This window comes from Carlito syrichta, unplaced genomic scaffold (genome assembly GCF_000164805.1).
Source record: "Carlito syrichta isolate Samal-C Ts95f unplaced genomic scaffold, Tarsius_syrichta-2.0.1 Scaffold304234, whole genome shotgun sequence".
NCBI lineage: Eukaryota > Metazoa > Chordata > Mammalia > Primates > Tarsiidae > Carlito > Carlito syrichta.
Window position 1 is genome coordinate 319,880 of NW_007248330.1, and position 6,981 is coordinate 326,860.

The window sequence follows — 6,981 nt, forward strand, 5'->3', positions numbered from 1 at the left end:
AACACTGTACAACTTTTCAAGACATTATCATTATTGTTGATATTCTCAGCTACCTCTTAAAATCTTGTGTTACCTTAATTTTTCCTCTTTTGAAACTTAGAATTATTGAGCTAGAAGAAGAACCTTGAGACTGTCTTCAACACTGTCATGTTTACAGATGATGAAAATGAGGACTAAAGAATGATTCGTCTAAGACAGAGGTCGCAGAGTGGCCACCCACGGGCCACATTTAGCCTAGTAGGAGTTCTGCTTGACTCACAAGCTATTGACCCATTTAGTTTTTAAATTTCAATTTATGAAATTAGGAGACTGCATACAAATCCAGATTTCCAGCTTCCCTGGATTGGAAGATCAGACAACACTGACCCATCTTCTTTGCATGACAACACTGGTGGAGTTAAGAAGTGGCTGCCCCCTCAGCAGGCCTTGAGCTCTCCTGTTTGTCCAAATCCTCACTGCAGCCTATTACTCTCCACTATGGCCCAGGATCAGCTACCATTTATCATCTCATTCCTGGTCCTACCACTCATTTACCCTACCTGTCTCATCCATTAATTGAGTCAGCAACCACTAGCCTACAGTCACATATCCCAATGGAATTTCTTTAACGCCGATAGGAAATGAGATTCAAGCCTTACCAATTCCTTTTGGAAAAGCCTTACAATAATCAACACAATCACAATCAAAATCCCAGTGGGTCTTTTTATAAAAATTGACAAGATAATTCTAAAATTCATAGATGTGCAAATGACCCAGAGTAGTCATTTTATTAAAGAGCTAAGTTGGAAGATTCAAGATACCTGATTTCAAGATTTCATATAAAGCTATAGTAATAGAAACTGTGTGCTATTGTCAAAGAGATGTATGATCCATGGAACAGAAAGGAGGGCCTAAAAATAGACCCACAATACTTGACCAACTGATGTCGGCAAAATTGCCACAGCAATTAATTTAATGGAGAAAGAAAAGTCTTCTCAACAAATGATGCCAATACAACTGGGTGTCCTTATGGGAAAAAAAAGAGCTGAGTATATAGACATTCAGCATGATAGCCAGATGCAAGCCCCAGCTCTGCCACTTACCAGTCACATACCGTACCTCTCAAAGCCTCAGTTTACTCATCCACAAAATGAGAAAAGTCTAGACACACACCAGAGGGTCATTTCGAGGACTATATGAGATCACGCATGTGAAGGGCTGACAGCGGCTAGCAAAGGGAGAGAAGAGAGTCCTTGATGTTTAGCCCAAACCTAGTCTTCCTGGTCTTCTCTCTCTCCTCCTCTCTTAGAGACCTTGCTCATCAATGACATATCTAGTGTTTGTTTGTTTTAATATAAAAATAACGGGTTTTACACTCCAGCTTGATGTGCTGAGTTACTCCTGTGGTTTCTCAACACAAGTTGCCTTTCACAGCCAAACTTCCTGAACAAGTTTCCAGCCCTGTCTCCACTTCCTCCCATCCATTCCTCAAAGCCTCACAACCTACCTTCCACCCAGCACCCTGTGAATGCGGCGCCTCTCACCAAGGCTACGGATAACTTGCACATGACTAGACCAAAGGACACATCCTTTGTGTCAGACCAAGTCAGTAGCACTGAGTTCAGCTGATCCACATTCCCTCCTTCTCACAGTCATCCTCCCGGCTTTCCTCCTGCCTCCCTAGGCACTCTTTAAAAGTCTTCTCTGCTGGCTGCTCTTCCTCTACCTCCCCTTAAATGGTATGGCTCCTTGGGCTCCTCCTAGGCCCTCTGCATGGTCACTTTGTGGCAGGGGTCACAAACTCAAATGCCTACAGTTGCCAGGTAGGGAACTGAAGCAAAGCAGTCTGGAATCACTGTGCAGAATATTATATGGAGTGGTATGGACTGTGGCAAACTGAAGCCCACATACATGCCCAATCGAATGGGGCAGCCATTATTTGGCTCCAGGCAATTGCTGCCATCCAGAAATGTGGGGTAAGTGTCACTAGATGATCTCATTTTCCAAAAGAGGCCAGACTCCAGATTTTAATATAAAATCCCAATATTCATTGTTAGCTCTAATTAAAAACAAAAAACACATTAGGCCCAAAATAAACACATGTCAGAGGGTCAAATACAGAATGTAGGCCACCAGTCCACAATATCTGTCCTATAAAGTCTCCCCAGGCAGCTGAATCTACTTCTGTGGCTACATATCAAAATGGCCCAATTTTTTAAAGTCTCTGCCTTCCCTCCTGAGCTCCAGAACCATATCACCAACTGTCCTACTGGACTATCTCTGCTCACGGGTCTCATGGGCACCCCAAGCTCAACATTTGCTCACAGCCAGTTCCAGCTCCTGCCAGTGTTCCATGTAACGAAGGACACCCTGACATGGCTTGAGCCCACCCACTTTCTGCCTTCCTCATACATTCACCAAATCTGATCCTTGCTACCTCCTAAGTATCAACCTACTCACCTCTCTGCCTCCCCACTGTCACCACCTCAGTCGATGCCACTACCTCTTCTACTAGAATTACAGCCTCAAAAAATGGTTTCTCTGCTGCCTCCTCCTCTATTCTACCCACTGTCCCAGAGCTAGAGGGACCTTTTCAAAATGCAAAAGGTTCAAGCCCTTCAATGACTTTCCATTGTCCTTAGGATCAAGTCCTAAATCCTGTCTCTACAACCTGATCCCTGCCAAACTCTCCAGCCTCATCTCAATCACTCTCCTCCTCCCCTTGCTAAATCTCTGTACTCTGAAACATGCCCCCTCCCTCAATACACACTCTCAAATACCTTCCCCACGCCCACTGATTCCTTAGGCCACTGGAAGAGGTGAGAACTCCCTACACATCTAGAACTCTGTCTGCCTCCTCTTCGGTAGCATTCATCAGAATGTGTCCTTATTCAATTAGTGTCTCCCCAAAAAATCCTCAAATCTGTCACGAGACTATGTCTGCTTGCTCACTGCTATATCCCCAGTGTCCATTCTAGCTCCAGGTACACACTGGGGGCTCCTAAGTAACTGTAGAACAAATTATTTATTATTTATTTTTGAGTCAGAGTCTCAATCTGTCACCCAGGCTGGAGTACAATGGCATGCTCTCAGTCACTGCAGCCTCAATCTGCTGGGCTCAGGCAATCCTTCCACCTCAGCCTTCAAGTAGCTGGAACTACAGGCGCGTGCCACCACACCTGGCTATTTTTTTTGATTTACTGTAGAGACAAGGTCTTGCCATTTTATCTAGGCTGGTCTCGAAGCCCTGGGCTCAGGCAATCCTCTCGCCTCTGCCTCCCAAAGTGTTGGGATTATAGGTGTGAACCACCACACCAGGCCTCTGAGGAGCAAATTAATAAGATCTATAAAGGAAATCCACATGTTTTCACCCTCCTCCCCTATAAACACATACCCCATCAAGGTCATGTTAGGCACTCAAGTACAGAGCAGCTTCTTCCCAGACATATCTGCCTCCACTCTCTTCCCTCTCCTTGCCTTTCCAAGAACCAGCATTGAACTACTCCTAGCACTCCCGTCTCAGATTTTCCCACTGCTTCCTGATAAGGCTGAACCTCTAAAGCTAGAGTGAAAAACTATCCATACTCTAGTCTATTCTACCTACTAGGATTTAACTCCAACTCTAAGGGATTGGCTGAGAGTAAGTAGAGAAAATCTTGAAGCCCAATGTAGGCTCAGAAGGCAAAGAGTACCTAGACTGATAAGCAATGTCTGTCATGGACTAGTCATGGAAAGTCAGTTTATCTGCCATCCGGCTACCAATTATCAACTAGATGGATTTTTCTCCATCTGAGGTCTTTAGAGGTTCATAGACATATGCTTGAGCATCTAAGAGTTCTCTATGAGAAGTATTTTGATTTTGTGATTTATGAAAATAACTCTTAACATTTTTTTTCTTTTCTTTTTTTGAGTTGGAGTCTCACTCTGTCGCCCAGCGCCCAGACTGGAGTGCAGTGGCACACTCTCAGCCACCACAGCCTCTACCTGCTGGGCTCCGGCGATTCTTCCGCCTCAGCTTTTGAAGTAGCTGGAACTACAGGCACGCGCTACCACACCCGGCTAGTTTTTTGATTTATTGTAGAGATGAGGTCTCGCCAAGTTGCCCAGGTGGGTCTTGAACCCGCGGGCTCAGGCAATCCACTCACCTCAGCCTCCCAAAGCTCAGGATTACAGGCTGAGCCACTGAACCTGGCTACCCTTAACATTTTTAAGTAAGCAAACATTAGCAGGCAAATTTAGGTATGTGTGTATGAACACATTGAAGCCAAGTAGTATTACTTTACTTGCAACTGTCCAAGGAGAAAACACAGGCAGAATTAACATGGAAATGATTCCCTGTACCAGGTAAAACAAAAAGTGATACCATAATTTTGTAGTAATTAGAATAAAGTGGTGACTGAATTATATGGGTCACAGTTGATTAGGCTTCCTAAATTCAAGAGCATATGCTATTCCAGTTAGTATCATATTCTCATTGAGAGCCTCAATTCAATTGAGCAAAAAAGCATGTCACATTAAAGTCAAGCTAATTTGGATTTATTGCATTTGCAAACTTTGAATTTATTCCATACACAAGTTTGGGGTTATGACTATATACCAGCTATTAAGTAAAGGACTTTGTATATAAGCTTGTATTTGAACATATTTGAGTAAGATAATCAAACTAATTTAGGTAAACATTGAGGATCTGTGAAAACGCTTTGCCTTTAAAAAAAATCTGCTCATTACTCATGACCTCACCTGTCAGGGATGTTTTAAAGAGGATTCATGAATTGTCTGAGAGACTAGACCAGCTCTAGGTCTATAGACATATATAGTGCATGTATTTGTACATAAACAATGTATTATAAATATCTAAACAACACATAACAAACACAGGCCCAAACTTTAACCCTTAGCTTTCACTCATCCAATCTTTTCAAAGTACTCTCAGCTTGTCAACTTCATCCCTGAATCAAACCAAGGCCTCAAACGTAAATGCCTGTGGATGCCAGGCAGGTAATAAATGAGCAAAGCTGATGGAATATAAGAAAACATTTTCTTGAAATCCTCAGTGTCTTTATCTATCTATATATTTTTGTGTGTGATAGAAATTTAAGTACAGAAAATATTTCACTCTCTCCTTAACTTCACTAAAATAAAACACCATCATATGAGGGGGACCCCCCAAAATGAGAATTTATTTATAAAAATTGCATATTTATTCTTTTTTTTTTTTTGAGTCAGAGTCTCACTCTGTCGCCCAGGCTGGAGGGCCGTGACACGCTGACAGCCACCGCAGTCTTGACCTGCTGCAATCCTTTCACATCAGCCTTCCAAGTAGCTGGAACTACAGGCAAGCACCATCATGCCCGGCTAATTTTTCTAGATTTATTGTAGAGATGAGGTCTTACCAAGTTGTCCAGGCTGGTCTCGAACCCATGGGCTCAGGCAATTCTCTCGCCTTGACCTCCCAAAGTGCTGGGATTACAGGCTTGACCCACTACACCTGGCCTGTGTATTTATTCTTACATGTGTAAACTTCAGTCGCATTCAAAGTACTCTGCATTTGAGATGCTTTTTCCACTGCTCAAGAGTTTCTGAACTCATCAATTTTGAAGCCTTTTAGTGCTTCTGTTATTTTTTTGTTTCACCTCTTCCACATTGGCAAAACATTTCCCTTTGAGGACTTTTTTATTCAGGGAAACAAAAACAAAGTCTCTGGGGTGAGATTGGGTGAATAGGGAGAGTGGGGCACCAAGTCATGCTCTTTTGGGTCAAAAATTGCTGAACACTCAGCATGGTGTGGGCAGGTACACTTGTAAATCACCCATAATGAAATGGGCAAATACTTGAAAGAATCTCCAAAAAAATTCACTGAAGATGAATGCAGCCTCTCACAACGCTCACTGGTACACTGATGACGACGACGGGTTCCTAGTGGGGGATGCCAGTGCTTCAAGAGGCCTGCCCTCCAAAAGATAATTCCGAGTTTTGGGGGGATCCCCCTGGTAAATATGATAACTGGCAACTGACACCTAGCCTCCTCATGGGAGTCTGTGACAGAGCGGTGTGGACTATGGCAAACTAGAATCCATGCTCCAGCTGAGAGGCAGCCACCACCCAGTACTTAAACTATCTACACTGGTTCTGTTTTTTAAAAGCGTGATAAATATCACAAATACAACAGAATAAATAAATCCCATCATGATTAATAAAACAAGCTAAACTCTAGATAATAGACAGATTTTCAGATTCAGTTTTCTGAAAATTCCAGCTATATGCTATATATGAGAGACACATGAAAAATGTATGAGATACTACAGTAGTTAAAACAAATGAATGGACACAAATATATCTTAAAAACAGAATGGTGAATGAAAAAAGTTGTAAATGATTCATTTTCGTAAAGTTTAAAAACAAAATTTGATATTCCATACGCCCCCTCCTAATCACCAGCCAGTGGTACCAAGTCTCCCAATTTTTGACATACATAAATAAGGAAATTTAGACTTTGTGCAAAAGTCTTCCAATTTAAAAATTCTGGCAACAGATTCCAAGAGTTCTTCCCAGACCCTGTGCTGGCCAAAAAATAACGAGTCTGCACTTCGGGGGTCCTGTGGACCACCAGCTTGCAACCTCCAGCTCCCTCCCCCGTCCCCCCTCCAGCCCCCAGCATCTTTGTATCCTCCCCCATCCTCCCGATGGTGCTTCAAGGTCAGCACTCAGGATCCTCAAGGCCTGCCCCCCTCAGGCTGAGCCCCCTTCCCTGCCAGCCTGCGCGGACACTCCGGCTGGCTCTCCATCCTCCACCGCCAGGTGTCTGTCCCGGCTCGGTCCCCCGGGTCCCTCCTCAGTTACCGCAACGCAGGGCACCCTGTCAGTTCTCACTACCTGTCCGGGCCGAACGGCGGGGATAAAGCACCTCCCAGGAGTCGAAGGGGAAAGCCTCGCACTCGACGCGGAATTGCACCGTGGTACCAAGACCCCACAAGCCCCCCCGCCCCGCCGGCACCGGATTCC